Source organism: Ailuropoda melanoleuca, chromosome 3 (genome assembly GCF_002007445.2).
Source record: "Ailuropoda melanoleuca isolate Jingjing chromosome 3, ASM200744v2, whole genome shotgun sequence".
NCBI classification, from domain to species: Eukaryota; Metazoa; Chordata; class Mammalia; order Carnivora; family Ursidae; genus Ailuropoda; species Ailuropoda melanoleuca.
The window spans coordinates 138,695,135-138,720,163 of NC_048220.1; the positions used below are offsets into that span (position 1 = coordinate 138,695,135).

Sequence of the window (25,029 nt, forward strand, 5' to 3'; positions counted from 1 at the left end):
AAGTGAAGGAATGAAGACAGTCCAATATATATGTTTTTCATTTTCATGAAGGCTTGGTCTTTCACACATGAAAAGTGATAGAAGAGGTGGAATCACGAGTTATTGGACCAGGGCTTCCAGCGGAAAGGGCCATGAGTCACTCATTGTCCATGGAGGATTGTAAGTAGGCAGTACTGCTAACGGGCCGGGACGGAATTACAGCCGAGGAGGGCCGGTAGGATCGCGCGGAGGTATACATCAGCCTGGTGCCTAGGTCCCCATGCTGTGGGAGCTAAGTCAGAATCACGGTGTTTTTGGAATATGTGGGCAGAAGCAGAGACAAGGGCATCCAGAGACACCAAATGGTGGGAAAGCAGTGGCCTTCTTTACTTCAAGGGAAATGGGACCTGATGACACGACAAAGATGTCTGGGGCTTGGTGGTTTTCCATCAGTCCTGCCATGTACCTTTCTTTCTTCCACATTTCACCCTTCTATCCCTCTGTCCTGTCAGCTCCAACTCTTGCCCCTTTTAGCTTTTCTCCCTCCTCCTAAACCTGTGCCTGTCATGGCATCTGTCAACTATCCAGAGGTTTGTCCTGGCCTTGGTGACTTTCTCCAAGTGTTGAGGACACTGAGGGCTTCTCTGACAAAGGTCTCTCCTCCACATTGTCAGGGGGATCAGACATTAGTATGACAGCTCTGTGTGACACACCAGATAAGTGTCTTCTCCTGGCCCCAAAGGTCACTCAATAGACACATCAGCAGGTGTAACTCCCCGTGGAGGAATAAGTTGATCGTTACCAGAATCCAGTTGAAAGAGAGCCCAGTTCTTGACAGGAAGCGCCAGCAGTAGAGACCTCACTGCTTTAAGGGCCATTCCCATTGAGAAGTTTCATAAGAGACCTGGGAGAGAGAAGGAAAGCATGTTGGGAAAAGACTGGACATGGGACAGGAACAGCCCGTAGTTTGTAGGTGGCAGCAAAAAAGGAAGACTCACATCTCATTCCCAGGCTGGCTCCGCTCAGCTTCCGAGCTGGCGACTGGCCTGATGCCACCAAAGCACAGGGGAGAGAGAACACAGAGGTTCCGTCAGATCTAATGAGCAAGAATCCTATTTCCTCAAGCGTAAGGTCCCTTCGAGGAAGACCAACTGTGCCAGGAGAGCAGAGGCAGCATCAGAAGGAGCTGTGGGAGCTGGAGCCCCCCCGCACCAGTTCTGTAGGTGCGGGCCACGAGGCAGAGGCTGACATCAGAGACGACCTTGGGGCCTGCCTTTGTGTGAAGAAACCTCTCTTCTCCCCTCGCCCCACCCTCCAGCAGCAAAAGAGAAAGAACAGGGAGGCAGGAGGAAGGTGGGAAGCAAGCCAGGAAGCTGGAACTGGGTCCAGCCCTCACGGAGAGTGGGATGTTTGGGGGGGGGGGTTGTAGATGGAGGTTGTAAGGTGGACAGGCTTCATTCTTTGTAACTGGAATGAGACTATTTTCATAAACAAAAATGAATGAAAGTTGAAAAAACAGACCGATGTGTTGAAATGTAACCAGCCTACAGTGAAAGTCCTGATTAAAACCACCAGGTACAGAAGGTTCTCTTTGCAAGACAGCGATGAGTCAGAGAGCAGGCTCCAAAAGTGGGTCGTGACTTGGGAGCAGTGATGCCTCAGTTGTTTTTTCTAATCTCTGAAGGTTCCTAAAATTCACTTTGGGTTATTTGAACTTTATTTATTCTTTGGGCCATGCTCTCCTGCTATTTTAGTGGGCTATCTTCTCATCAACCCACCCCCTGAAATGGTTCATATTCTTTCCAATAATTGAGGAAAGAAACGAATGACCCATCTAAATGTCAGTCCGTGCCTCTTTGAATCACAGGTAGGGGACCGGGTTCTAACCTGGAGCTGCTCACCGTGCCTTTTTTTCTTGGCATATTTCTGAATGGGATCTACTGTGTCATATTTTAGAGAAGAAGACCTGTAGCTGAAGAACCAAACCTTCCTTCAGGCGCATAGTCCCGAATAACCTCAACCGCAGCTAACCTTTACCTTTACCCTAGCTTCCTTTCCTTCGCTCCTAGAAGAGGTCGCAGAAAAACCCTGACCTTTGTCCTCCTGCTGACACCTGGCTCCTCAGAGCTGCTGATTTGCCAGGATTAGCCTTGTTTCCGAGTCAGAAATCTCTCAACTGTTGAACCAAGGAGGAGAGATCGTGTTGATCTGTCATCCTTTTGATTCTTCCCTTCCAGTCTCCAGGTTTTCCTGGCACACGGACTAGAGAGAACATTTTGTCAGAATACTGATAGGAACAACACAAGAACAGCCCTCCACGTCATGTCTGTGCAGAGATGGATTTTAATGCACAGACTTCTCCCTCTCCAGTTTTCATGGCAGCTCTGTGCTTTCCTGTATGTCCGCAACCTCTGTGGCATTAATCCACTGTGAGTAAATGATCTTGCACTCGCCCTTTGTGAGCCTCTGGCCACTTTTCCAACTTCACCAAGGCTGTTTTTCCATTTCGTTCTAAATCCAAAGTTTCATATCTCCCCACAGTGGTGTCACTTATAAATGTGTTAATGACGCACTCTGCACGCTTGCGTGCACCATCTTGGAAATCTTTAACACCGCCGGAGCCAGAACCCGTGGAAGACAAGAACCCCTTGACTTGAATTAGAGCCTCAGTTGACTTAAGTGTAGGCAAATTTCTAATCACCCACATTTCAGTCGTTCAAAATCAGATTCTTATTGGAAGAAATGTGTCTTTACACCCGAACTATCCTGTAGATGTTTTGCCGTGTCTCTTCCCTATTAGGTGCACTCATCAGTACAAATGTTTTTTTAAATGTTTCAAGAAAAGCTGTGGGTGATCATTATATGATGACTATTCCTTTTTGGTAGCTCCAGTGCACTTTTTAACCAAACCTCTAATGTAAGTGAAAGAAAAAACATCTATTTTCTTAAGAGCCCTTCAAAATTCAAATTGCTCTCCTACGTTTGCAATCCTTTTTAATTAATTTGCCTCTTGAATAAAAAGTAAAACACTGAGTAGGCATTAAGTCTTTTGTTATTCATATTTAATTTTATGTATGGAAAGATTTCTGCATTTCCTTTGTATCTATACAGGCTGTCTACAATTCCAAAGATTGCTTGAAAGAAATAATCCTACAATTGACAATACATTTTCCCTGGAAACAGTGGTGTATAAGAAGACCAGGCTCCCCAGGACAGCTCACAAAAGCCTCATTAATCCAAAATGTCCCTGGACTATAGCAGTGGCTGAATACTATAATATCCAGTCTCTTTGTGTTCATGGGGGGAAGCAAAAAGTGTTCCAGTCAGAATGCTGGGAACTCATCTCTATTGTTTTACTGCTTAGAAGCCAGGGTTCCCCACACAGTCCCCGTGGGTTCTTGGGTTAGAACGGAGACCATCCTTGCTACAAACCACAGGTGATGGAATCTGCTGTCTGGGGAAGGGGCCCAGGGAGGACAGAGGCAGATAAGAGGGAGCAGGGAGACAATGACAGAGCCGTTTTTGGGAGGCATGGGTAAGCTTTGAGAGACTCCATTGTATGGACTGAATGAAGGGGGACTGGGGATGAAGGCCAGAAACTGGAGCCTGGAAAATAAAACCATATGAGGTGTGGGAGCTCCTAAATGCATTACCCACAAATCCCACTGACCGTCCTCAGACCTCACGGATGCCCTGCTACTCCCTTCATTTAATTCCACTTTCCCTACTGTCTTTTCTGTTGCCTCCACCTATAGCTTTTGAGCCAGTTTCTCTCTTTTCTGGTCCACAAGGGAGAAAAGAGTTGTCTTCCCAGCTGTCCTCTATTCTTTTATATAAAATGTAAATGCACTTGATTTTGATGTTATACAGAGATTTTTTTACTGCTTTCACAGGTGATAATAGTCATACCGGAATAAAATGTTTCCCTCATAAATGTCACCCTTCTATTTTTCATTTACATCTTGAAGACACAAATGTCGCACTGGTAAATGGTAAAATAGTGGCATGTACATCTGAACAGAAAGCTTCCCTCAGATTGTCATAGAGTTCTCCCTTCAAGGTGGAGCTGTCCGGGGACTCCTGGGGAGAAGCAAGATGGCGCCAGGGAGGAGGGGTGAGAACTGGCCCCCTATTCTCAGGCTAGAATCACCCCACCCTATTCTAATGGATACTGAAATCAGGTCACAGGAGAAAGAGCTCTATCATCAAAGACTCTGAAATTCCATCAAAGTTCTTTTAGTAAAGGGTGAATCTGAATTCATGTGCACCAGCTATGCTTTCTGCCAATAAAGACGTTCCAGAGTCACCCCTGGTCCCTCCGCATATACAACTAGTTCTTTCCAGTGGTCCCCTAGAAGGCATCTTCATTCAGAAACACACCTATCAGCTCTGGCATGGGAGGCACTATTTCTTTCCTCTCTTGCTGCTGATGAGCACTGCGCAGTGAAGGGGCCTCATACCCATGGAGGCAATGATGGTGCGCACAAGCAAGCCACAGCTTTTCCAGTTGCTACCTCCTGGCTCAGCCTGCCAAGTACATCTGACACTCTCTATCACTGGATTTCACCAAACTCTACACCCTTGCCAGGCACCATTGCCCTTTCTAATGGGTACCATCATACCCTTGCATCAACCATCACTTGTATGGCACATGTGATCTTTCAAAGCCTAAGAATATCCAAAGCGGTGAAAACGTCTCTTTACCACTCCTGATTTCGTGTTTGTGTTTTTTTCATAGAACCAAAAAAATCAACAAAATAAAGCAGAGACCATTTATTTTACTTATACCTTCCACATTTGTATGGTCCAGGTAAGACTCCAAGGGAGACTGATCTACGAGTTAAAAACCATGCTCTGCCTAGAATGATCCCCCTTCCTAACCAGTTAGGCTTTGCTGGTGGATCCAGCTGCCTGGCTCTCCCTTCTCTCAATTCCTCCTACAAACACATTTCTGGAATCTAGCCCCCGAAGCTTGTTTTTCATGCCCAGAAAGGTCTCAGGAGCAGCAGTGAACCATTTAGGCTCAAATCCCTTGCCATGTACTTGGATTTACAGAGAAACTTAGCTATACAAAGCAGAAGAACATGTCTCATCTCCAGTAGGCCGTGATTGTTGCTAAGCTCCCCAGCCTCCCAGTTTCTTATGGGGGAACACACAACACTATCAATATCAACCATGCAGATAAGTGTCAAAGTGGGATTGATGTACACACTCCAGACTCTGTTAAGATGGTTTTGGGCAAACATGGAAACTGAAAGGGGAGGAGATGATTTTGTAATGCCATCTTGGTGGCCAGATGATTCTTAGTGTGAGACCATACAACCTTGTATCTATAAAGGAAAAGAACTATTTCTGTGGAATATGTCCATTATCCCCGGATTGTGAGTGGTTTGCCACCTTAAAATGTATAGAAATTATAATCCAAAGAGGAAGTGTTGCTTCCATTGGCTCTTACCAAACAAGCAGGGATATCTGATGCTTGTTAGCAAGGAAATAAAATCTGACGTATAAAAAATATGAAAACTCAACTTGGCATGCCAGTATCTGCGTTGCAGACAGGTGGGTCAGAGATGTGATGGGTGAACTTGCCTCCAGGTAGAATGCTGTCTTTAAACAGTAATCTGTCTTCCTTTACTCTCACCTGTCATTATTAGGCATGACGAGAGGGCCATGGATGTGGAAGTCTAGAAGTTTGAGGGCAAAAGAACTGGGCGATTTTTCCAATGATTATAGGCAAGGATTCAGGTAAAAAGTATTGTCAGGGATAGTGAGACAGAATGAGTCAAAGACTAGTAGTCTCCAATGAATGAAGTCTGAATGGAATAAGAATTAGTCACAGGTGGCAGCTATGTAGCTAAATGCCTTTGCGTCTAAACTAAGGCCCTATCCCTCTGATCTGGGTAAAAATTGTGGTAGGTGCGACTTACCCCAAAAGGTAGAATTATCTGTATTATATTCAAACTCATCATTGCCCCTAAAGAATGGCCATATCGAGAACTGAAGCCAACTTGATTGATCTGTCACCATGCCCCAAATCAAATGGGAGCAAATATCTTTTTGCCTCAAACAATGGATGGTAGGGTGTTTTGGAGAGACCTCTCTAAGCAGACCCTCATACTTCTTAATTTTGTAACTAGTTGAAGATTGTCCATGAGAAAGTTAAGGCACTCTAGCCTGACTTAACCATAAAGAGGGGCATGTGGGTCCTGTGGTTAAACTGGCTTAAGCAGCCGTGAGAAAATGAGGAATCACACACTGGGGAAAATGGGCAAAAATGAGGCAAGGCAGCCTAGGACAGATTGGATTAGGGAGCTGTTTCTATAGTCATTAAAGAAAGAAATGGAAAAACATTTGGTCAGAGGACACTGAATATAGATTATATTAGTTTCTTCTTGCCACTATAACACATTACTACAGACTTAGTGGCTTACTACAACAGAGCTTTATGATCTTACAGTTCAGGTCAGAAATCTGAAATCCGTTTCATTGGGCTGAAGTCAAGTCAAGTCATGAGCAGGGCTGTGCTGTAGAGCCCTACATAGAGAACCAGTGTCCTTGCTCTTCCAGCTTCTAGAGGCCACCCATATTCCTTAACTCTGTGGCTTCTTCCTCTACCTTTTCCAGGTCATTCCAGCCTCTGTTTCCATCATCACATGTCCTTTCTCTGACTCTGACCCACCTGCCTCCCTCTTATAAGGACTGTTGGGATTACATTGGACACACACAGATAATCCAGAATAATCTTGCATCTCAAAGTCCTTAATTTAATTGCAGCAGCTAAGCCCCTTCTGCTCTGTGGGGGCTTTATATGTAATATATTCACAGGTTTCAGGGATTTTCACATCTTTGTGTGAGGGAAATTATTTAGACTACCACATAAGTCCTTGTCCACTGATTAGGTAAACTTAAATGTCTTGGAAGAAAAAAAAATCAGAAAAAGTGTTCTTCCCTCTTTTACAACGTTGTAGAAAATTTCAGGTATTTATGCTTAACTTCACTGATCTGAAAAAGATCCTGATGATGAAAAAGAAAGATTTGAGACACAATAATCTTGGAAAAAAACTTGGATTCAACTGTTGTAGTGGCATAAAGAGCAGATGTGAGTGGAAGGAACCATAGTGTGAGGAGCGGTGAGGAGGACCTGGTGACCAGGTGACCCCACTGCAGGGAGGGGAGGTTACTCTTGTCACATTCCCAGCAGAAGAGTTGAGGCCATATGCTGAGCCTTGTTTGACTGGCAAGGGACTGGGAAACCATATTTTCGGAGCTTAATCAATGCGATTTTACCTGGCCATTGTATTAAAGAATTGGAGGTCATTTGAAAAGAGAATGGAAAGGTAGCTGTTCAAAAACAAAAGGTAACTTTTCAAACCGCTGGCTCAGACATACCACATGTGCAGACCCCAGTGAGTTTATGGTCCCATAATATATGAGGGGAACAACTGTGGTAAAAATGGTGCCATTAAGCCAGTCGTGATTGAGTAAAGTAATGAGAGCCCCTCGGCCAGCCAAGAGCCAACATTCTCAAAACTAAACCAAGGAAGATTTTCTGGCAATTTCTTTTTTTTTAATTTTTTTTATAATCATATTTTTTATTATGTTAGTCACCATACAGTACATCCCCAGTTTTTGATGTAAAGTTCCATGATTCATTACTTGCGTATAACACCCAGCACCATGCAATACGTGCCCTCCTTACTACCCATCACCAGGCTATCCCATTCCCCCACCCCCCTCCCCTCTGAAGCCCTCAGTTTGTTTCTCAGACTCCATAGTCTCCCATGCTTCATTCCCCCTTCTGATTACCCCCCTTTCTTTATCCCTTTCTTCTCCTACCAATCTTCCCAGTTCTTATGTTCCATAGATGAGAGAAACCATATGATAATTGTCTTTCTCTGCTTGAATTATTTCACTTAGCATTATCTCCTCCACTGCCGTCCATGTTGCAGCAAATTTTGAGAGTTCGTTCTTTTTGATAGCTGAGTAATAATCCATTGTATGTATGGACCACATCTTCTTAATCCAGTCATCTGTTGAAGGGCATCTCGGCTCCTTCCACGATTTAGCTATTGTGGACAATGCTGCTATGAACATTGGGGTGCATATGGCCCTTTTCTTCACTACATCTGTATCTTTGGGGTAGATACCCAGTAGTGCAATGGCTGGATCATAGGGTAGCTCAATTTTTAACTTTTTAAGGGACCTCCACACTGTTTTCCAGAGTGGCTGTACCAACTTGCATTCCCACCAACAATGTAGGAGGGATCCCCTTTCTCCACATCCTCTCCAACAATTGTTGTTTCTTGCCTTGTCTATCTTTGCCATTCTAACTGGCGTAAGGTGGTATCTCAGTGTGGTTTTGATTTGAATTTCCCTGATGGCTAATGATTTTGAACATTTTTTCATGTGTCTGTTAGCCATTTGTATGTCTTCATTGGAAAAGTGTCTGTTCATATCTTCTGCCCATTTTATGATTTGTTTATTTGTTTCTCGTGTATTGAGTTTGAGAAGTTCTTTGTAGATCTTGGATACCAGTCCTTTATCTGTGGTGTCCTTTGCAAATATATTCTCCCATTCCGTGGGCTGCCTCTTAGTTTTTTTGACTGTTTCCTTGGCTGTGCAGAAGCTTTTTATCTTGATGAAGTCCCACAAGTTCATTTTATCTTTTGTTTCTCTTGCCTTTGGAGATGTGTCATGAAAAAGGTTGCTGTGGCCGATGTCATAGAGGTTGCTGCCTCTGCTCTCCTGTAGGATTTTGATGGATTCCTGTCTCACATTTCTGGCAATTTCTGCATTAACGATGGAGGCAGTAGAGAGCCTGGCTCACAACACCTCCTTATATGAAAGACTTACTTGACCAAAGCACCCAAGTTTTCTAGGTTGGCTGTATAGATTATCAGAGTCTAAACAGAATGGCTCTCCCACTGGCATTGACAGTATCCAATATAGTTCAAGCTAATAAGGAAGCTCTATAGGCACTCGGGATTTCAGTGCTGTCATTGATCTGGATTTTTTTTTTTCCAATCCCAGTTTTTGAGAAAGATCCGATTTGCCTTTATCTGAAAGACCATGTAATCTGTTTTAACAGTTCTCACACAAGGATATGTTAATACCCTTACCTCTGACCAGAATTCCTATGAAGGGACTCAAACTTACTGATATAAAAGATATCCTCATCTACAACTTTGATGATTAATGATTCCTGGGCTTATAAAAGAATGGGCTGACAAGAGTTGGAACTGCTGTGACTCATGACACAGTGAGACTGGCTTATAAATTCTGCAGAATTATAAGGGATAACCCAACAAGGAAAATTTGAAGAATCAGGGATCTTTCCCAAATGATGAAAAATATTCCCCCAAATGTCCCCCTGAAATGAATAAGAAATATAATACTTGGTAAAACTCCTTGGATCCTAGAGAAGCCATATCTTATATTTGGAATACTAAGGCCTGTTAGGAAAAAAAAAAAAGAAAGAAAGAAAGAAAAGAAGGGAATTGAAAAGAAAAGAAAAAAAGATAGAAAAATAAAGAAAGTCACTTTTGAAGATGTTCCCAAAGAGCAAAAAGCTTCTCAGATCTTCATTGGATAAGAGTATGGAGTATGACCCTGAATGCCTAAGATCCACAGCTGCTTTACCCAAACACTGACACATACTCAGACAGGTTGGGGTTCATGGCAAAAGCCAGCAGGGCCAACAGAAAAACAACTTCAAGACTGAACATACTTACTAAGTCTCCGCCATTAGGTATTTACTTCTTGAAAGGCAACCAGTGGCTTGCCAATAGACATTGCTTGCATCTCTGAGAGACATTTGAGGCCTAAAATCCCTGTTAGGCCTTGGAGAATGTCAGAAAACATGGACATAAGAAAGAGTCTGTCCCCAAGACTCTGATTAAGTTCAGGGATTCGCTTAAAACACTCTTGAGTTTGGTTCTACCAGAGGTGTCCACCAGATGCATGAAGAGGATCCCTCAGACCTGAGATTCTCCTGCTTTATCTCTTGTGGTGCTTCATCCTCTATGGAAGAAATCCCAACCTAGGATTCCTTATCGGAGCAAGTCCCGCAGTAACAGGACTTGCAGACAAGAGCACGAAACAATGGAGAAGGAGCACCTTTGGAAGGCTGCTTCCTTCCAACCTCATTTATAGACGAGGGCATAGTAACAGAACAGAGATCAAAACCACGGCACCAGGGCATGTCTTTGCTAGTTGACCAGGCTGTATTTTTTTTTGAATGATCATTTGAAAAGGTGCTGGTAAGTGAGTTATTCATGACTCATATAGACAGGGTCAACCATCCAGTGTGCAACTGCCACATTAGGATGACTTTTTCCCTTAACTAGTTGGTTGACTTTATCCCATGGGTCCATTTCATCGTGATGACCACTTGGCCTCGAAAGCAAGTGCGCTGGTCATACGTTGGGAAAGCACCAAGACTCATGAAAATCTTCTTTCAAAATTTTCAAAGTAAATCACAGTTTCCTTAATTTCCTCATTTGGATTTGCCGTTTCCCCACCCCTATGAGCATGGATATCTATATTAATAAATAGCACACAATTTTTCATATTATCTTTAAGAGTTTCCAAAGCTAATGCTCCCCCCTTTGCTAGTCTCCAGGATCTAGATTTAATTTTTCTGCAATAAGAAATGAATCAATAGATGATAATTTGTTTTGCAATTTAGATTTTTTCATTTAGTGTCCTAAACCCTGAAGAGTGACAGCAGAATGTGAAGATTTTGAATTATGAATAATCTTCCTCATTGTTCTGACTTTTATCTGTCTCTCCACCACTGAGCCCAAGTTCATCTAATGGAAATTGGATATTCAACCATGGGCCTGAGTACTACACTATTTCACACGATTTTATATCTTTTTTGCATTAAGGAAAACAAGCCATCTGCATATCTATAATTAGCTAATATATTCAGCATTGGCTCCTATAAACAAGATGCAGGTGTAAGGAGTGCTGAGACATTTTGTTCATAGTGTTGGCTTTTACTTGTGGAAAAAATTACTCTCACTTCATGAAATAAAAAGATAAAGTTGTAAGAAAAACATTTTAAAATATGTATAATGTTTGCTGAACTAGTGTCCTATTTATAGCTGTATAATATTCTAAGGCTCTCAGATCTCTTCTTTGGCACCAGAAACTTTTGTTCTGAAGTACTAATTGGCTTGGCACATGAGATTTGTCCTAAAGAGTGGACTGTGAAAATTGGCTTTATTTCAAAAGTTTAAAGTTTATGCTCAAAACTGCGTTCTGTCAAAAAATAATATGGTACGCCTGCCATGTGCCACGTATCCTCTTGGCCCTGGATGTTCAGCAGTGAGCAAATTAGGCAAGATCCCTGCTCTTGCCGAGCTTATATCCCTTTAAGTGGGAGTGGGGCAGAAATCAACAGATAAGTATGTGAAATTTATCAAGGGGTAAATGGGATCAAAGGAGGAATACCGAGAAGGGGAGGTAGGCCAACAGCATAGAGGATGGGGCACAGAGTGGATGGGCTGCTTTTGATGGTTAATCAAGTTAAGTGGACACCAGAGTGATGGAAAAGAAGCCATTCCGTGGAGTCTGGGAGAACACATATGGCCACTCAGGAACTTCTAGAAGCCCAGAGGAACAGAAACCAAAAGTTGATAAGAGAGAATGATGAAGAGTGGAAGCGGAAAGAAGACAGGGACTGGTTTCATAGGACCAAAGGCCAAGGTTAATTATCTTCTCAATGTGATGGGATCATTAGGAAATTTTTTTTAAAAGATTTTATTTATTCATTTGAGAGAGAGAGAGCGCAAGCAGGAGAGACAAAGGGAGAGGGAGAAGCAGACTCCCCACTGAGCTGGGAGCCCAATGTGGGGCTCGATTCCAGGACCCTGAGATCATGACCTGAGCTGAAGGCAGACGCTTAACCATCTAAGCCACCCAAGTGCCCCTCATTAGGAGATTTTGAGCAGGAGTGACATGGTGTTTTAAAGCATGTATTTAAAAAAAAAAAAAAAACAATAAATGATTCTGCCTGCTTTGTGTGCAGAATTTTAAAACAAAATTCTTCCCTATGTCCCCTACCTCTACCAGCCTATTAAAAACTGAAAGTGTAATCATCACCTTCCTTTTAGTCTGGAAAAAAATCTTATGCAAATATACACATAATTCATTTGAAAATTATTAAGTAATTAAAAATGCAAACCAAAGCATATATGTATTCAGAGTTTTTAAATGCATAATAAGAAAATAATGGAAACTTGAATTTTTTAAATCTGGGATTTCATATATTGATTTTTTTTAAGGTTTATTTATTTACTTTAGAGAGGGTAGGGAGGGGGAGAGGGGGAGGGAGAGAAATCCTCAAGCAGACTCCCTACTGAGCAGGGGAATGTGATACAGGGCTCAGTCCCAGGACCCTGAGATCATGACCTGAGCCAAAACCAGGAGCCAGATGTTTAACTAGTTGAGTAACCCAGGTGCTCCGTGTTGGAGATTTTTAAAAAGAATTTAAGTGAGAAACTCTGCTGAAAGCTAAAGTCCGAAAATAGAGTAAAATCAGAGTATTTTATTATTTGTAATTAGGATTCCAGCCATCTAACCTGCTATACTCCAGGACTCAAGATATTTGAACTGAAATTATTAATGTAAAGAAATAACAATCTTCTCAATCTCTGTAGCTATTTATTGGAAGGGTTAATATCAACAGGGTAGGTCCTTTGAACCCACAAGTCTCGGTGAGTTATAAGAAAAAGAAAATTGTTATTGCTATACAGCTTACATTGGAAGAAAATAATTGAAAGAACTGAATGAATCACATTTTTGTGGGAGAAGGAAGAGGAGACATTCTGAAATACTTTCTCTTTTGAATATATACAAATACAACACACTTTTTTATTTATACACACTTAATCACACAGATATTTATGTATACATCTATTATTTATTATTACATGTGTGTCACATTATAATATACATGCATCTAGAATCATAGACATGCGTGATTTAGTACTACTCACTTACTAAAATCACCAGGAGAGAATTTCTGAGCTAAGCGCCCATGTGATACCTAGAATATCTAAATGTCCTTCTCCATTAAGGATGACACGAAGGTTCCGGATGTATTGCACTGCACTTGATGGGATTTCTTAGAACATAATTTTTTTAGATGCAAAGGTCGCAGATGCACCAAAAACAAGTGTATTTTCTTATTATGCCAAGATCCAAGTGTCATATAAATGTTCTGCTTGGGCTGATGGGCAAAATGAAGAGTGAATAACATTTAATCCGCCGAAAAGTATCACCGAATAACTCATATTTCAAGATGCCTTGTTGCAGACGGATTTTCCTGGTAACAGCTTTCTTTGTGTTCCGTAGAAACATGTGAGAAAATAAGGTTGACGTGGTCCAGTTTGTGGATTCTCAAAAGAGCTGGTCACAGTGGTTGCATCTGACAGACGACTGGGGGGAGTTCCAGGGAGCTCTGAGTGGGGGAGCCTGTGGTTCTCCCTTTTGCTCAGCTTCCCAGATCCCCTGCAGCCTCCACCCACTGATTCTGTGGGGAGAGCTAGCTGGAGAATCACGAGATGGACTTCCCCAGTCACCTTGCCGGGGCTCAGAGCACAGAGCGGTTGGAATAAGAAAAGCAAAGTAAATTTAAACAAAGGACCAAGCGTTGTGGAACAGCTCATAGTCATGTCAAACTATCAATGAATTCCCCAGTGCTGGGAAAATGCTTGAGAATGTTTCATATACAGGATACACTTCTCTACAACCCAAATGTCGTCTTCTTTACTGTCTCTCAAATTAATTCTCTTGCCTCATTGCCACCACCTCCCATTTCATTCTTCTGCTCAGAAACTCTGAGTGGATCCTCATGTCCTGTCACCTCAACCGTTTCCTTGTGACGGGGAGTTCCTTGCCAGCCCCAGTCTGGTCTCTTCCTGGCACACCACAGTACTCCCTGCGTCCCGCCTCTGGAGGGCGCTCTGTGCAGGCAGAAGCCATTCCCCGCATGCCTCCTGTCTTCTCCAGCCTCCCATGCCGATCCACCTTCAGAGCCCTCCTCCACGAGGACCTCAGCAACTCTGGACTGTTGGCCAAAGAAGCTTTCTGCATACATTCTCTTAAATTCTGTGCTTTTTTTCTTTAAAATTCCATAGATCTTGGGGTGCCTCGGTGGTTCAGTCGGTCAAGCTTCTGACTCTTGATTTCTGCTCAGGTCATGATTTCAGGATCTTGAGATTGAGCCCTGCGTGGGGCTCTGTGCTCAGCAGGGAGTCTGCTTGAGATTCTCTCTCTCTTCCTCTTCCTCTGCCCCTCCCCCTGCTCACGTACACACCTGCACGTGTACATGCTCTCTAAATAAATAAATAAAATCTTTAAATGAATAAATAAATAAAATCCCATAAATCTTATATTCTATTCCATGAAGTATCTAAGTCTGATTATAAAAATAATAATGCCTCCACTCCCTAGTCTTTGGGTAAATTTAAGGGCAAAGAAGATGTCCCACCATCTAATGCACTGATGCCTCCTCTTTTCCACCAGCCCTACCGTACATGTACCGTAGTTTAAGAAGCATGGACCCATTGTGTCTCAAACATTTTAGAATTTAATCATGTTCTAATTGTATGGTACACCAGTTTTCAAGCTTCTTAAAATCAGTTTAGCTATTATCTCTTCCAAACTAATTAATTAGCCCACTCCACTTCCCAAGAATGCTTGTTTGATGACCTATCTGTGGGCTTCATAGGAAGCCTTATTTATTATATTTCACCTTATTTGTTCCTATGAGTTTCTCCCTTATTAGCCCATGAGATCCTCAAGGAACACAGAACAATGCTTATTACTAAATATCAGTTGAGCTGAACAAGACTGAAATTCTTTCCTCAACCAGTGTTTAGTCCAGTAAATATTGGCCATTACTACCACAGAAGAGTGTATGAGCAGATATATCTTCAGAACATATAGGACATTCCATAACCTAAAATTAAAAAAGGCATTTGCATGACAAGAAAACACTTAAGCAAATGTTATATTCCGTACAATTTTATAAGTATAATGAAAGTCTTTAAAGTTTCAAAAATGTAGGTATTTAACTTAAAAATAAAATAAATGCATAGGAAAGTTTTCTCTACTTATCTATCATAACTCCTTTTGAAGAAATATATTACATTTACTTTAATACTCATTATTTGTCATAACCATAGGCTAAGATACAAAATTTTTCTATTATTTCTATGTCTATATTTAGCATAATTTTATATTTTAGAAAGGTGTTATTTTCCATTTTGCAATAACAAAGGAATAGCAATGTTTTAAATGTGTGCTTTTATAATGCCAATGAAATAGAAATTTAAATGAGGGGCTGTGTCTTTCCTAAATGCTTTGCTATCTGTCAGATAAAAATTATGTGATGATTATCAACACACTTGTTTATTAAAATTAAAGGCCAATAGTCTTAGTCAATCATGATGCTTTCAGTTATATTTTCCTCCCTACCTGAAAAACAGAACTAGAATTTGACCATTTCTTAGCACTCAGATTCCCATCACTCCCACCCAAAGCTACCATGTTTCTTGCCCCTGGACCATCTCAGTGGCCCCTACTTGGTGTCTCTGCTTCTGCCTTTGGGCCCCGACAATCTTCTCTCCACATGGCACATACGGGTGTCTTTAAACAAGTGTGTTCGGTCACCCTTCTTGGTCTCATCTTCCTCAGGGTCAACCCAATGCCCTTACAGTGGCTAAAAGCCCCCGCTGGACCCAGCCCTGCTCCGCCTGGCAAGCCCTCTCATCTCCTCTCTCTCGCTGAACTCTAGGCACCCTGCTCTCCTTACACTTCCTGGGGACTTACTGTCACTCCTTCATGGTCTTCAGTCCCTCCTGAATGTCTCCTGACCATGGTACCCAGACCCACCCCCTTCACACCGTCCCGCACACTCCATCCTTTCCTCCTGCCGTCTCTTCTTCATGGTTCTTATCACTGGGGAGGATTCCAGTTTTTGAAGAGCTTAAACCGTATACATTGTGGTGGATCATCTTAAAGGATCCAAATTATAACTAGGAAATTGTGAGGTCCTTCTTCAGATAAAGCTACCTCTGCTCTTCACTACTGAAATGGTCCCATTGGCTGGTTTCTTTACTTAACTTCTAATTCCTCTCTAAGTATGTGGGCTCCTTTGAGGGAGGGGCTTCGTTCTTCTCACCTACCTCTGGGCCCAGCTCCTGACAGACTAAGCACTTCGTAAACATTATCCAGTGAGGGACTGTCTCATCAGTACAGCAATGACAGTTTTGGGGGTAATATATGTGGGCTTCTTACGTGCACATTTTAAGATATTTTTAATAATTTCCAAATAGCAAAGTTGAATATCTGCCTTACAGGGTTTGCATTTTCAGAACTGTTGTGTTTATCTAAAATTCTCTTTGAGATGCTGAACAATATATGAATTTAGCTTTGTCGTTCACAAACATGTTGATTAAGTTCAATCGAAACATAGTAAGGGCGACTTCTATTGCAGGCATTCTCTGTGATTGCCCCTACTTTGTGATGTTGTATTCTGTATCTACAAGGACAGCACAAACATTATGCCGGATAATAGAAACCATTAGACTTCTTTGGAACATGGCGAGATTATCTGAGTGGGGTCTTCAGAGAAGGAATGTGTGGAATCGCTTGAAATTCTTTCTTGTTAAAAAAAAGAGAAGTGGGGGCCTTTCCTGAGTGCTCTTGAAAAGGAGTGCTGAAGCTTGATTTTGGCACGCAGCCGTTCTGAGAACCGAGTCGGGATGCAGGGTGTCAGCCCCGGCTTCCGGGTGGATGCTTCCGAGGGTCATTGGCCTCCGTGCTGGCTTCATTAGGGAGCGGCAAGATTTTCAATGTTCATCCGCGTAGACTGAGTGTATTTCATTCTGAGACAGGGAGATGTCTAGAAAAGTTCACTGTTCGTGATCAGTTAGCAAAAGGAGGGATGGGAATGGCCAAGGACTGTGGGAAAATGTAACGTTTGTGGTGTTTCAGGTAATTTTTTTTTAAGTATCGCATAAGATGCATCACTCTGTGGAATCATGGTCCACATGCAGACTAAAATAAAGGTCTTTCCCCCTCTTTCCTTTATTTCTTTAAAGAATGGGATCACCAAGGTGATGAGAAGTGGAAATGTTGAATTGCTATAAAATAGATCATTTCAGAGATTTTCATGAGAAATGGTTTTCTTTAGCCAGGGTTATGGCCGGGAACTTATTACCAATCCATAACCCAATACAATATCAGCTACTTTTCTAAAATTGAGGGTAGTAAAAAAAAGAAAAATATCCAGAATTGCCCTTCAAGATGTTCGTGTTGTTATAGGTATAGGCAGTTGCCTTGGTGATGGTCCCCAGTGCCAGCTGAGGACATGTTGAGCGGGGCGGGAGCTGGGTTTGGAAATCTGTACAGGGTGACGAAGATTCTCGGAATGTGGGGGGTCTTTACGCTGGGAAAAATAAGGGAATTCAAACAGCAGTAATAATGTATTTGCAGACTTCTTCATCTTTTCCATATGTTCAAAAACCAAGTAGCTTTCTGCTAGACACGGAGATGAAGCCAAAACTCCTGCACACCCTACATCAGGCCACATGCAGGAAATCTGCATGAGACCAGAGCCTTCGCAGTCATTTAATTAGTTGCCGGTGAAATCTTCAGTTACAGGTTGCACCATTTGCTACAAGTTGCGTTTTCAAATCTGTTCGTTAGAAGCTAATTTGTTAAATCAAAACATGGTCTTTCTCTCTTTTTGCTTAATAATTCTCTCTATATTTCAGAAAAGTTATTTTCTTTTTTTCCTAATTAATTTCACCTTAAAATTATTTTTCAGTGTGGTTTTTTTTTTTGATCAATTAATTTACCATGCCAAGAAAAACCACTGCACTTCTGTTCTTTTTAAAACTACAGATTAATTAATTCCTGTACTTCCTTGGAAATATAGCTAGCAAAATATGTCATGGGTACAATATTGATGCTGCACCCCTTGATATTTTTTTAAATGACAACAGAATGACTACAGCTCATTCTAGAGTAAATATATTCCTTATTTAATCTCATTAGTTATACACCAGATGAGATTAATGATCTATTAGATAATAAACAGTCTACACACTAAACAAAATTTATAAAGCTATAACTCTGAATTGTATACCTTTCACTGACTCTATCATATGCTATATAATAACTCATTAGATTACTAAGTTAATTCATATATTGACCAGGCAATAAGTCAATTATGAATATCCTTTTAACAAGTTAATACAATGGGTAGTTCCTTGACAGATAATATTTGTCGAGCTCTTTGTTAAATAATTCACATTTGAAGTTTCATTGATTCCAGAAAACTACCCCATGAGACAAGTTCACATTTTGTTCATGTTTTACAGACATTTAAGTAACTTGCCTCAGGGGACACAGGTTTAAGGGAGGGAGAATGATTTGAACCTTGTTGCTTCCGCCTCAAAGCCAGCTCCCCCCTTCAAACACTGCAATACACTTGCTGTCTAACGCGTAATTTAAAAAGAAACATAATCCATCTTGGTTCACCTATGGACTGGAGAAAGTAGAGCATTTTGCACTACAGAGATAATATTTTCTCTCAAAATTCTCAAAAATAATTTCTGCCTTAAAACTAAAAAAGACTTTGGCCTTTATCAATTGTACTTCTGGGTTGGTCGGAGACAACTGTGGGTACCCACATCAATTCAAACTATCTGGAAAGACTGGTTAACTGGCTTTACTCTAAGGGCAAGGGATAGAATATAGAATTCAGTGAGGAAAGATATGTATTTTACAAACTGATATCTTTGCAATTTCTACATTAAAAAGGAAAAGTGAGTTTCACTTACCTCTGGTTCAGCCTCTGGCTTTAGATCGACAAACTCTGTATCTAACAGTAGCTTTTTAAGCAGAGAAAAGTATTTAATTTTTAAACCCCATAGGGAATAGAAAACAACTATATGTATTTTTTGTTTAAACCAACACCATTGAAAACTAACAGTGAATTCAGAATTTGCTAAAATCGCGGAGTCCAAAGTACCTGTTTTTAGTCTGCTTTCTGTGAACCATTTTGCAGGCATTGTGAGTTGATTGCTTACAAATACGTGAAGTGAGAGAGGTGCTGCGTGTTATTAATCCTGCGATCCATTGTTAAAATTTGCAGGTCCAGCTTAGTTTCTCTTAGCACTCAACCAGAAGCGCAAAGATGTATCTACTTTGCTTAAAACCAAGTAGATCCTGGAGGGGTATGGAATGTTTACCCAGATCCTTAGCTATTTAAGGATCTGATTTCATCACCAATAGGTTAAACAAAAGGCTACTCCAGCCTCTTCCTTCTTCTCCCCCCAGTTCTAAATTCCTCCCCATTTCAGTTGCAGAGTAGGTGAGCAATTTCTTATTGCCAAGAACACCTGTAGCCCTTTCCCTCAGCGTCTCACTATCCTCAAAGCCACTTTTCCTAGCATTTCTCTAAATGAAAATAGGTACCCCCAAGAGGAATTCTATTCCCTGGTAAAGTACTCTGTAACCCACTATCCATTATCATCATTATCATTTTATGAAGACTGTCATGAGCTCACAAACCCTGCTGTAATTGGATATGTTCTAAATTATTCATTGATGTTGATATCAATTTAATGATAATAGCGAATTCATTGGTAAATATATTTTATTCTACATAAATGCAGATAATGTTAAGAGTAACAAGTTCACCTAGTGGCAAGGCCCCATTTTTTTTGCAATGGGTGATATTGCATTACCTGCATTTTTCTTGTATTTAATTTAATTGCCCATCCATTTGTTTCCTGATTTTAAAAGGCTTATATATATTCTGCCTTGTAATGAAAAAACAAGGAAGAAAACCATTGCATCTTACTCTTGGATGATTTTAGATAGTTTTAGTTCCAGAGTTTAAATTGTGAAAACAGTGGGTTACTGTGCGACAAAGGCATGGAGGCAGTTTTCACTCTCCCCTGATACAAGCTGGGTGAGCTTCACTGATTCTGCACACACGCATCCCAACCTTCATCCCCAGGAGACTGTCTGTGTCAAGTTGAAGAATGCCCTCTCTCTAAACGACCTGAAAGGACAGGCAGAAGGGCATCGTTTTGCTTTGTTTCACTGGTTGATCTTTTTACTTCTCCTGCTGAGGGGTTCATCAGCCTCCATCTTCCTTACTTCTTGGAGACTATCTCTCAACTAGATACCTGAAGTTTACAGCAAAGCATAAATGTGAGCTCTTGACATAGAAACAACTGACTGAAGTGGACCATCTATCAAAGAATCATTTAGTTAATGAATTTATGGTTGTCTACTCAATGAATGAAAAGGCCTTTCCAGTCATTCCTTGAGTCTATCAAGTTCAGGAAAGTAGCAGATAGGAAATTGACATAGAAACAACTGACTGAAGTGGACCATCTATCAAAGAATCATTTAGTTAATGAATTTATGGTTGTCTACTCAATGAATGAAAAGGCCTTTCCAGTCATTCCTTGAGTCTATCAAGTTCAGGAAAGTAGCAGATAGGAAATTGACATAGAAACAACTGACTGAAGTGGACCATCTATCAAAGAATCATTTAGTTAATGAATTTATGGTTGTCTACTCAATGAATGAAAAGGCCTTTCCAGTCATTCCTTGAGTCTATCAAGTTCAGGAAAGTAGCAGATAGGAAATTGACATAGAAACAACTGACTGAAGTGGACCATCTATCAAAGAATCATTTAGTTAATGAATTTATGGTTGTCTACTCAATGAATGAAAAGGCCTTTCCAGTCATTCCTTGAGTCTATCAAGTTCAGGAAAGTAGCAGATAGGAAATTGACATAGAAACAACTGACTGAAGTGGACCATCTATCAAAGAATCATTTAGTTAATGAATTTATGGTTGTCTACTCAATGAATGAAAAGGCCTTTCCAGTCATTCCTTGAGTCTATCAAGTTCAGGAAAGTAGCAGATAGGAAATTGTTCGTTCCAGATCTAATTCAGGCTATTGTTTTCCCTGTATGTATTTCAACAAATGATGGTTTTTATTCAGTCATTGGTATCAATGTAAGTAAATCTGAATCACAGGTCACTTTTAAAAGAGAAGGCAACACAATGAAATACCACTATAAACTATTAGAATGGCCAAAATCAAAAAAACTAACAACACTAAATGCTGGCGAGGATGTGGAGCAACATGAACTCTCATTCATTGGAGGTAGGAATACAAAATGGCACAACCACTGTGGAAGACTGTTTGGCAATTTCGTATAAAGCTAAACATACTCTTACTATACAATCCAGCTCCTTGGTATTGACCCAAAGAATTTGAAAACTTTTGTCTATATACTAACATGCAAATGATTATGTATAGCAGCGTTATTCATAATTGCCCAAACTTGGAAGCAACCATGCTGTCCTTATGGATATATAAAGTATACTACATCCACATAATGGAATATTATTCAGCTCTAAAAAGAAATGAGCTATCACGTCATGAAAAGACATGAGGAAATCTTAAATATGTATTACTAGGTGAAAGAAGCCAATATGTAAAGGCTAGATACTATGTGATTCTAACTCTATGATATTCTGGAAAAGGCAAACCATGGAGAAAAGAAAAAGATCAGTGGTTTCCAAGGTTAGGGGAAGGAAGGGATGAATAGGTGGGCACAGAGGTCTTCAGGGCAGGGCAGTTATTCTATAAGATACTATAATGATGGGTACATATCATTATACGTATTTCAAGACCCAGAGAATGCACAACACAGAGAGTGGACTGTACTGTAGACTGTGGACTTGGGGTGATTATGATACGTCAGTGGAGGGTCATCATTTGTAACCAATGTACCACTCAGTACATGTGCTAAGGGGGGAGGCTGTGTACGTGTGGGGGCAGGTGGAACATGGGGACTTTCTGTCCTTTTTGCACAGTTCTGTTGTGAATGTAAAAGTGCTCTAAAAACAATGTCTATTTTAAAGTAGTAAAAATAACAGGGGGAAGGAAACTAACATGACAACCAACCACACTATTCTTCCATTCCTCTGATAAATATTTACTAACTTACTACCATACAGCAGATGTTTTTCTCATGCATTTTATTTTATTCTATTTTACATATATTAGATCTGATATTATATGACATTTGATTAGCACTGTTTTAATAAATATTAAACATAGACTTCTGAAGAACTCTGCATGAAGATGATGAAGGGAGAAAGGGGAGAAGGCAAACTGGCCTGGAAAAATAGCATGTGGGCTGGAACATGGGCCCCACCTGCTGGATGTGGAATGCCCAGTGGGGAGCATAAATGGAAAAGAGATTGCTGGCCAGTTAGTAGGAGAGACAGTAAAGGAGTTGTATTTCAAAGAAAAGAGTTTCCCCTGATCATTTTTCAAAGAGAAGTTATACTTTATTAATGTTTAACATAGGTTTGTTTGGAGTCTTATAAGAGTTTATGGTTGGATATAAGAAGGAACAAGAAGAACTGGGTGCAGGGAGAAGTTAATGCGAGGCAGGATCCAGGAGAAAAGCAAAGCAGGGGGGACGTGCAGAGGACAGCACCCAGACCCGTCCAGGGCAATCCATAGCGCCCAGAAGTCCTGCCATCGATAGAGACCCTGCAAAAGAACTGAGGCTCTCCACCTCTCACCTTCTGTCCTGGTCCTTTTATGATGGCGGAGGCAGCAGAAGGAAGCAGAACCAATGGCCTGACCATCACATTTCATGTCTGTGAGCTCAATTCTCACTAAGGTTTGGCTTTGGGATTCCCAAATTCTTAGATAAAATTCAAGCCAAGAAAACAAAAGTTTTTTTTATATATGATCCAGGGATGCCCCCCAAAATCAGAGCAAAAGAAAAAAGCTTATCTTAGTTATGTTTCTCTAAATAGATTAAAATAAAACTTTAGATTGCATTATAAATTTAGATATATGGCATTAATTCAGGTCCCACTGCAAACACTGTGTTCACATTGTACCATTAGGAATTGATAATGCATTTGTTTTGAATTCATTTTTCTTTTAATGTTTTGAAATAATATTTTAATAGCTTAATGCATTAAGCTGTATGAATGGGAAAATAAGTTAGAAATTAGGAATACTAATTGTAAGATACAATATAGCTAAATATATAGGTACAGATAAGATAGATGATAGATAGATAGATGATAGATAGATAGATGATAGATAGATAGATGATAGATGATAGATAGATAGATAGATAGATAGATAGATAGATTTACTACACCATCTGCTTTTAATATATAACCAATTGGTTAACTATAAAAATGGCTTCATTGCCTCTTTTTAAATGGTTTCATCATTATTAAGATCATTAAACCCAAATATTGTTGAGTAAAGCACACACATGCAAGTACACACAGAGAAAACAGCATTCACAGTTTAAACTTCTGTACACATGGACATCCTTTCTGAAGTATTATCTTGACGTGGGTGTGGTTATAACCCAGATACGTGTGCGGTACTCGTGAATAGTGATTACAAACTGCATCTCTCTTGAGTGGGTGAAACACTGGTAAAACTGTGTTGGGGAAAAGTTGTTTTCTGCCTTTTTCTCACTTGTTTTAATGGACTCAGTAACCCCCATAGCCACTTTCCCTGTGTGTACCCACCCCCGCAGGCTACGCAGACACCTCAGGGAAGCTAATGCCCTCCTCCATAACTCTGTCCTCCTGTCCTGGTGTCTGTCCTTCCCTCTTCCATCCCTGGTCCTTCCCGCAGGATGTGAGATACGTGAACCACCACATTCACGTTCCTCAAATGAGGGACTCTGCGCCCAGGAGTTCTGTGAGAATTTCAGCTTTCTCTGTTTTCATGATGAAAGTCATTCGTACAGACAGATTCTGAATTATCAGAGGACCCACCTCGTGGGGATGATGCAGGCCCTCATTTTATCCAGAAGCCACATAGGAAGTGGTGGGGTAGCCCCCTGGAGACACTCCTAGCCGTTCCCAGAACGGGGGGTTCCTGAAAAGAGAGAGATTACCCGGTTTTGAGAAGCCAAGTTCTAACAAATCTGAGAAACACGACTGTCACGGATAATAGTCTCCCTCCTCATTCACCCAACAGATTTTTGTTCAACATCTGCTGTGGGACTGGTGTTGCGCTTGGCGTAGGGACAGAGATCTAGGAGCGAACAAAAGCAGGCTTGCCCGCCAAGAACAGACGTCCTAGCAGACAGTCAGTGACAATACACATAATAAAGAAGTCAGGGCATGGCAAGGGATGTGATGAATTCTGTTGTTTCAAGAATGCCGAATTGGGGAGGGGCTGGTTCAGGGTGCAGTTTTAAATAGTGCCGTTGGAGTTGCTTCACAGAGAAAGTCGCATTTTTGCACCTTTGAAAGGGTGGGGGTGTAGCCACGTGTCCAGCACATCTGTGGGACGAATGAGTTTTCTGTGGTAAGAAAACTAAGTAGGGAAATGCCAAATTATAACTGTTCGCAACAAACCATAATTCATCAGTCCTTGAGGGACAATGGAAGTTAAAAAAAGAAGACAGTATTACTGAATGAATCATGTAATTTTTTCCATATAAATGCAGAAATGTTCAAATATGGCTTTGCTGATGAAACTCCATGAAATGGTCTATATGGTAATAACTAGCCCATTGGTTTTCTGTTTTAATTTAAAAATTAGTTTATACACAACTAATGAATCATGGAACTTTACATCAAAAACTAGGGATGTACTGTATGCTGACTAACATAATAAAAAAATATTATTATTAAAATAAATAGATAAAAATTAGTTTAAACATTAAAAGATAGCAAGGAGAAGACCCATCTAGAGACATATTGCAAGGTGGTTTTTTGTTTGTTTGTTTACTTAGTTTAAAAAATCAAACTAATGAAGCATCGAACTTTGCATCGGAATCCGGGGATGTACTGTATGGTGACTAACATAATATAATACAGAAATCATTAAAAAAAAAAAGAAAAAAGAAAAAAAAATCAAAATTCTTTTGGGTAAAAGAAACATCAAAATTTAATGTGATTTTGTTGGTATTAATCAAATACCTGAGTTAAGC

The 25,029-nt window shown here is 40.7% G+C and overlaps 1 protein-coding gene across 1 annotated transcript in view; it reads left to right on the forward strand.

The window, feature by feature from the left end:
• CTNND2 (catenin delta 2) overlaps positions 1–25,029 on the forward strand; it is a 966,176-nt gene that overhangs the window by 693,534 nt on the left and 247,613 nt on the right. The gene's annotated exons all lie outside the window — the stretch shown is intronic.